Genomic DNA, 9,240 nt, shown 5'->3' with positions numbered 1-9,240 from the left:
CACATTGTCTCCTTAGCGTGAGAACCTGAAAGAGAAAATGGAATCTGTGCTTGTCAGGGAAGCACTTATTCTACTGAGCAATCTCCCCAGTCCAAATAAACGATATTTAAAAAATTAAGGAAATTAAAAATTAGGAAAATCTTGTCCAGAAGAATGAAATGACTGTTTCTGAATTTTAGAAGATGCAAAATACAAAATTATTATGAAGGTTTAATTTTATTATCCAGTGGCTCATCTCTGTGCCTAATTCTTTCCTGAGAGTAACTATGTTGTCATAAACTTTAATCCCTAAACTAGTTGATGACAGTTGGGTAGTGTAATGCATATGTCATCCTTTTCCTTTGGTTCAAAGTATATATCTTGCACATTCTGCAAGGTGGCATTTATTTTCAACAAAATGTTGAGCCTTCCTTCTTCATTATTCTAATTAATAGCAGAATCAGAAATTGCAAGCTATTGAATATGTGTTTCTTTACTAATACCCTAAACAGAGTAACTTCATATTAATTAGTAGAAATTATTACTTATAGAATTAATAACATCAGAAGTCCCTGGTTTTCACCAAGCACATTTCTGTAATATTGGTGGCAAATCAAACACAATAAGAAAATGGTGCAGAAAGTGTTCTTTAGTTACTTTGAGAAGTCATATAGACTTTTAAAAGACTTAAGGTTAGTTCATGTGTTCATGAAAAAACACTGCTTTATACTACTCTAGATTCATTTTCAATTACTATTTTGATAATCATGCAAAGAACATTAAATGAGGAAAACTATAACAAATTGAAAAAATAGTTTGAATTACTTGTGATATCACAAAACCACAACAAAATCAAAATTAGAATTCAGGAGGTTTGTGTGTCACATTTTAAATTAGTTCAGTGAGTTTTGCTTTGTCAAATCAATATTTGCAAACACTTTCGTGTTGTTTATATGTATAAACAAGAATTTCTGGTGGTTTTTTTCCAATTTTTTTAATTTCTAGTTTTATATTTAAGTAGTTAGATAAAACTGGGTAAGAATTGTTACTAACAGAATTCATAATGTCACAAGTCCTTGATTTTCACAAAGCACAGCACTGTAGGCACATATGTGTAGTCACAATTTGTAGGTGGCCAATAGAGTTTTCAAGAGTATATGATTTTCCTTTGGTCAACCATATGGAAAAACAGGGTAATTAAATGTGGTCCTTCCTACATTAGTAAAGTAAAATAGAATATTTGATTTTTTGCAAGTGACAGAAAGCCAACTTGAAGATTAAAAGTTGAGACTCACAGATTATAAGGGGTGAAGAATTATTCTTTCTTTTTCTTTTTTTTTTTTTTTTGAGACTCACAGATTATAAGGGGTGAAGAATTATTCTTTCTTTTTCTTTTTTTTTTTTTTTTTAGTAAGGGTCTACAGAGTCTCACTACATAAATTGGACTTGTAGTGATCCGCTTGTATTCATCCTCCCAAGAGCTGAGATTACAGGCACACACAACCACAGTTAGTCTCAATGTGCCCCAGCTGTGAGGCCAGCATGGTATGCCAGGGATCGAACCTCTGACCCCTGCATCAGCCTAAGTAGGGGTGAAGAATTATTAATTTATCTGGGACAAAGGCATAAAAATGCCTCAGATGGTCAGGATAATTGCTCTTCTACAGATTCCTGAACACACTCACACACATGCGTTCTACTTTTCTCAGCAAGCTGGCTTCATTTTCTGTCTCTCAGTCTCTCTCAGTCTCTCTGTGTCTCTCTGTCTCTGTCTCTCTCTGTGTCTCTGTCTCTGTCTCTCTGTGTAGCCTGGGCTGGTCTCCAACTTGCCAGAATCCACCTGCCTCAGCCTCCCAAATGTTGGGATGGCATCATTCTCTTCAAACACGAATTTTACTCTTACAATACGAAAATATTAACAATGAGGATGTTATCTCTGGGCTTTGATCCTACATTATCTTAACAACTTCATTTTATTTAATAAGTGTATGTTTTTTGGATCAACCAGAGTGACAAATTGTAAAACCACAGCTATGGACTTCTACTATATATGTCCTCTCAAGAATTCGAGTGAGATTTATTAAATGAGGACCTTGTTATCATCGATTGTTATATGGGTGGTAATAACTATAGTCTTCTCTGTAAATAATTCTGAGTTGGAGCAATCATATGCTTATGTCTAGATATCACAATTCTATGGGATCAGGATGGTATTCTGATTACTGCTAAGAAAATAAAGTATCAGGAAGGGGCTGTAGGTGGGGCTTAGTTCTGTGCAACCTTGACCTTGTGTCTCTTTTTAAATTAATTTATATTCCCAGTATTTGATTTATGGGCTGCATGAAATAATTTATGAGGTTAAATGTATCATTAAACTCACATTTAAAAAGAAAACAATGAATTTTAAGCTACTTTTGAAAAAAACATGGCTACACTGTTAATATTAAACAAAACAAATTTACTGCAACAAGGTTTATCCTGTTTCATTTAGATTATGGCAAAAGTAGGTATCGCCAAACATGTATTAAGAAAAGATCTAGGGAAGAAGTTCTATAACTGTACTATCAGATTATGGAAGTAATCCAAGAAATATGCAAAACAATTAAGGTATGAATGATATAGATTACATTTATAACAAACACAGTAAGAAAAGAAATAACTGCCACAACAAAAGTTGAAGATTATAGTGTTTTGTATAAAATTTAAGTTGCAGTAATATTTTATTTTTGTCTTTGTGTCTATTTGGGGGTATCGGTGGCACCTTTTTTCTCTCTTTGGCTTATTTGTGAAATAATCTCAAATGTAATTTTTAATTTGGTTATTAATTTTATAATTTCTTAAATGTCTTTATATAAAGGCAATTCTAGTAAGGAAGTCTTGATTTAGTATTTTTTCTTGGAAAGCTGTATCTGTCTTCAGTGTGGGAGAAAATCGTTAAGTTTCTGGACTCTTCTTTAATTTTCATGCAAGGATAGTAATAAAGGGCTTCCATTAGGGTGGATGTCCATGCCAAAGGCTCAGTGGTGATGGGATTTCACTGACCCAGGCATAATCCCTATCACCTGACCCCTAACCAGCCCCAGAGTGGCTATTGCCTACTTCTCTAAAACTGTGCTGGTCAAGGCAAGAATATTAAAAAATAGAAGGAAAATTTGCAGTTAAATATCCTACCATCTGAAAACTAAGAACTCATGGGATTTATCACCGTTCATGAATTTCACAGGGAGAAATTAGAACCTTATAATGTAATAATAAATTAGAAAAGATTGGCACATAAGGTTATAGATTAAACCACTAAGAACAAAGAGTATTTTCTCCTTCTAGGACAATATTTTCACATTTTTAAAGCTGATCAGAAATTATGTAATTCACGAGGGCCGGGGAGATAGCTCAGTGCCTTAAGTGCTTGTCTGCCAAGTAAAAGGTTCTGAGTTCAACCCTTGGTACTGAAAAAAAAAAAAAAGAAAAAAAAAGAAAAATAGTAGAAATTACATAATTCAGTTCAGGGTTTTCCACAAATATTACAAATACTGATGTGAGTGAGAAGGACAGCACTGGTGGACACTGCTGTGGGACTTTACTTTTGTGCATCCTTGAATCACATTTCTTTTTTCTCCCATAGTCTCGCTTGTTTTCACCAGACATCTCACTGAGATGGATTTGCTTAAAGTAATACATTTTCCTTATTTTTTATTTTGTGAAGACAGAGTATTCAAACTCACATTTCTCTAATTTCGTTAATAGTGGCATATATAATTCACACTCAACTATTCTGGCTTTACCCAGCTAAGTGACAGAAGTCTTGATTCACTGGAAGTTTGATTATGTCTTCTGAACTGCAGTCTTCTTGGTAAGTTAGGACACTGTGTTCTGTCTTAATAATGAAGTAAAGTTTTTTGTTATGATCTGTTTTGGATCAATGGAAACTTTTATATAACTCATCAGCTTCTTGTCAAATTAATGAGTTAAAATTTACCAGAATGATCTAATACTCACAGTACTTCCACTAACTGCTTCATTCGAGGGTGATTTTTTTTAATGGTAAAAATGGTAATTATGTTTCATTTTAAATTCTTCCTCAGTAACAATTGGACTTCACTTGCTAATAGCTACTCATATATTTATTTGCAGCTCTTTAGAGCTGCATTTCTACCAATACAATCTTATGGATGAAAAATAAGGGAGGTTAAGCACTTTTGGTGGGATCACTTAGTAGCTGAATTAAAAGCTGAAATTAGAATTACAAATCTTGTCTCTTTTGTGTCATTAGGCCATGTTGTCTTGCAAAGCTTTTAGTGAATTTTTTTTGACAATTTTCTGAAAAGCTGGCAAATTTCATGAAGCATTTTAAATATAATTTTCAAGTATCTCATGTCAGTTAGCAGCAATAAATGTACATAACCAAATTCAATATCATCTCATGACTTTAATATAAAAATTTTGGGGGGCCTGCCCCTTAGCTCTGTTCTTTAAGTGGCTGTTTCAACAAAGCAGTCAGGCTCAGGTTGCTGTGGTTTGATCCCTACAACTCAAGACAGCCAAACCTGCCCTGAGGTCATTCGGAGCCAAAAAATTACCAAGAATACTTATTAGTATAAGTCTATGTTTGTTTGTTTTTTTGTTTGTTTGCTTGTTTTTGTTTTTTGGCAGAACCGGGGATTGAACTCAGACCCTTGCGCTTGCCAGGAAAGCACTTATTCCACTGAGCCATCTCCCTGGCCCCCAAGTCTATGTTTTAAGTCACAAAATTTTGAATTAATTTGTCTTCCTTTTATAAATAAAACATGAGTGGTTCACAAATAATGGCCTGCAAAGTTGTTAAGTAGGAATAACAAATGTTTTTTACCCAACAACTGCATTCAATTTCTATTTGATATAGTTAGACCAGTGTATTTTATGCTAAAGATTATTCTAGACTTGTGAACTGTTAATTTGAAGCCAATTTCAGCCCATAAAAAGCTAATGAATTAACAAAGTGCATTATAACACACGAACTCCAATTAAAAATAAATCATGTGTTATAATGTTTAAAAGCTACTGTGACCAGAATTTTTCATGTGAATAATCATAATGCTTAATGAATAATTTAATAACATGTAATATGACTTAGGAAAAATTTCTGCCAAATGATCATTGACTCACAGAAGACCTGTATAACATATTAATTCTTCCTAATAGAATTCTGTTTGCATTGAAAGACATTAAAAATTTTATAAATTCCTTATCTCAAGAAGTTTGAGTGTTTTCTGTAACTAGTTAGTCCATCTTCCCTATATTGATGTCTCTGTTTTATTAAGTTTCTTGGCTGAGATAGCACCAACATTGCTTAGAAGGTTGAGGGTCAGCTAATTTTGAAAATAAAATAAAATGTGCAGGAAACATTTAACTTATTTTTAAATTTTCAATGATAAGATATAGTTCCATAAATGTAGGGTTGAGTTTCCTATGCTACACAGTTGCCAACATTTTTGACTTCTATTATTTTGCTACACATTCTGAGTGACTATAGAAGGGATGAATGTACTAGGAGCTCCTTTCCCAGTGCTCTGCTCTTATTACTTCCACAGAAAACTTTTATCCTTAAAATCTGTATAGTTTAGAAATGTGGTTAAGAACGGGGAAGTTGTCTAAATTTTCTCATCTATAAAACATGCAGAAAAACCTTCTATGTCTTTGCATTTACGTAAAATACACAAACACACACACACACATATATATATGAACTACCTTGTCCACAACTGACATTCTCTCAGCTTAAAGCTTTCCTCTAGTATGTGGAGTGGTTACTGATAAAGGGGCACATGAGCATTTCCACAATTAATGCCTGCAAGTGAGCATGATCGCTCCATCCTACAGCTCCTTGTGGATGTCAGAGCTTGAACATCATGAATATTTTAGGTAATTTAAGTATTCTCTTTTATACCCCACTCATTTGTGTATTAAATGTCTGAAGAATTATAGAATCTATAGCTTATCTTTTTACCCATCCAAATGCATATAAATTATTGAGAAGTTGAAAGAAATAATCAGAAATTGCATTTTGGTTTTTAGGGAGATAAATAGTCCTGTATTGAAAGATTAGTGTTCTTTTAATACTGGAAAGGATCACAAAGAGAAAAAAGCATTTTAGCTACCTATGAAAAAATTTATATCTTTCACATATGATGCACTTATTTTAATTTGCCATTTTGAACTTCATGGAAATCAAAATATTCTTGATATGTAATATTTCCTTTCTTTCACGGAACTTAATGAATTTTTGATTCAGTAACAATAATGTCAAAAGTTCATTTCTCTTTTTGGATGAGGACTATTCCATCAGTGGATACTCCACAAATTGCTCCCTCAATAGATAGTGGATATGAAAGTTGTTTTCACTTTAAAGTTATATTAAAAATAAAGTTGTTCTGTGTATTTGAAAACATGTACTTTAATATCTATTTTGCGAATATTATTTATTTATTTGTTTGTTACAGGTTCTCATTACGAAGCTCAGACTCATACTGATCCTCCTGTTTTCAGCCTCGCCAGAGCTGGATTGCAGGTGTGTACCACCTTGCCCAGATTCAGCATGCCTGGGGACGGGGCTGGCACAGTGTGCAGGGGAGCTTGCCTAAGCAGGTACTTAGTCTGCTGAGATATCTTGCCCGTCCCTGTAATGATTTATTTATTTATTTATTTATTTATTTATTTATTTATTTTTAATTTTAGGGGAGACTACAGAGTCTACAGAGCTTTACTACTAGATCAGACTCATAGTGATTCTCCTGTTTACAGCCTCCCAAGAGCTGGGATTACAGGTGCCCAGTCTCAACTGCTATCTTGGTGCTCCCTGGGGCTGGGGCTGGGGCTGGCACAGTGGGCTCTGGCATTGAACACCTGGCCCCTGTGTCTGCCTAAGCAAGCACTTTAATCTGCTGAGCTATTTGGCCAGCCTGAACCCCTGTAAATTTTAAATGAAGAGTTAAAACATGATATGGATATGTTTACTTTTGAAGCCACTGAAAAACTATTTTGTGATGTGGATTTTACCAGATTCCACTCCTCTCACCCATGAGTCACTGTTTTAACTCCTCTATGCTTTCACTTGATTTAATCAAGTATTTTTTTTTAGTTTTTGTTATACTGAATGTAGTATGTAGAAGTGGCTCATTTGTTTTCTTAGGATTTTTTGATTGATTAATGCTTTCCACCATTTTTCTTCCAAAATTTAAAGGTTACTCTTACAGGACTCCAAACTTAAGGAAATATATGGATATGAATAATCAAACTTTTATAAAATTGAATACATACATATAGTTTTCCCACATACACATGCATACCCACATCTTTCGCATGGCAAGATTTCATTTAAATCCTCAGCTGACGAAGAGTTGGATAGATTATGTATCTTTCTATCTTTCTGTCTATCTATGATAATATATATGATATACATATACAAAAAGTATATTATATGTGCATATATTATGTTTTATATATATAACATATGTATGTGTGCATAAGTATATATGATATGGATATATATGTATGTGATGTACAAATATATATGCATAAATGCATGCACATATATATCTATGGTGACACCTAACACAAAAATTGAATAGTGATCTAAACAAATTATTGACCATTTATATGTTTCTAGATAATATACTTTCTTCTGTGTGTACCTATCAAACTAATATCTTTAACATCCATAAAGGGTATATAAAATTATATTTATTTTACAAATGAGGATAATAACATTAAGAAAAATGTTAACATTTTCATGAAATAAAATAAGAATGATATGCTACCCAAAAAACCTTGCCCATGAACAGAAGGACATTTAACACCTTTAGAATTCTAAATTGACTTAATTTTTTCCCCAATTTTCTGGCATTAAAATGTATTATCAAAATAAGTTAAACATTAGAATTTCATGGGTAAATATATGATAATTTGTTCAAATAATGTAAAGCATAAGACAAATATTTGTTATTTCTTTCTTTACTCCTGGCAATGCACATTATGAAGGTGTGACACTTAGCTGAAACTTAAAAAGTAAATGCCCTGAATAGTATGAGTCTTTTATCTTGCATAAATGTTGTGCATTTTATTGAACTGGAGAGTCAGAAAATTCATTTACTAAGACTTACTTAGAGCAAGGCTATTTCAGAGACTGAGTGAGAAGTATGTATTAAAAAATTGGAAATGAAATGCAAATGTAGCAAAAACATACAATTTGGTTTGATTACAGTATAGGTCAGCTTGGCAGATGAGCTGCTTGAAATAGATGATCAAGACTGTATAAGTTCATTCTGTGGCATGCTGAGACATAACAGGCAGTGTTTCTAATGCCCTGCATCAGGAAGCACATAATTACTGCTGTTATTATGGAGGATGTGAATGTGGTCTCCTAGCAATATGCTAAACATCCTCTCTGAAGCATTTTAAGAGCTTCATCTGCTCCACTTGCTAAAGTTTTGATTCATAGTGAAATCAGCTATTAAAATTCAAAAGTAGTAAAAATATTCTTAAACCAGTCTATGCCTGTGTATATAATTGATATTTGCACAGATAAAAATCTATATTTGCATATATATTTATATTTTAAGCTAATATCAATTTTAAGATTAATTCCTTGTGAACAAATGAAAAGACAGTATTTAAATATTTACCTTTCCTATGTGCAGAAAAGTTTAATCTCATAAAGTGCTATAGATGTTAGTATATTGATACACAATCTAGAGTAAATAGAAAAACATGAAATAAGTAGGATTATGATCATTTGAATTATTATTTATTTTCTATTTTAAAGTGTGTTACCTATAGCTTTCCTTTAAGATGCAAATTGTTCTTGCATGTTTACAAAATACATTTTGACTAAGAGATACTTGTTAAAATGAAATTCAAATAGGGAAGTAAAAATACTATCAGCACAAAGAAATCACAGAAAAAATAAATCATATAAATTGCATTTTAGTAATGTCTTTTTTGTTAAGTGAAACCCTCTGGGTAGCAGGATTTTAGTTTTCATCTTTATTCAATGCATATTTTTATGTGTGGGATTCAGTAGCAAGTGTTAGAGCTTTTCCTCTGAAATCTACATTAGGGGCTGGGGATATAGCTCAGTGGCATAAGTGCCTGCCTGGCAAGTACAAGGTCCTGAGTTCAATCCCTGGTTCCACCAAAAAAATAAATAAAAGAAGCCAAAAAACAAACAAAAGAAATGAAATTTAGATTGATTGAGAGTAAAATATAATTTAATTATAAACAGCTCTT

The sequence above is a fragment of the Octodon degus genome, unplaced genomic scaffold (genome assembly GCF_000260255.1).
Source record: "Octodon degus isolate 3935 unplaced genomic scaffold, OctDeg1.0 scaffold00028, whole genome shotgun sequence".
Taxonomy (NCBI): Eukaryota; Metazoa; Chordata; class Mammalia; order Rodentia; family Octodontidae; genus Octodon; species Octodon degus.
This window is presented reverse-complemented; position numbering follows the sequence as displayed.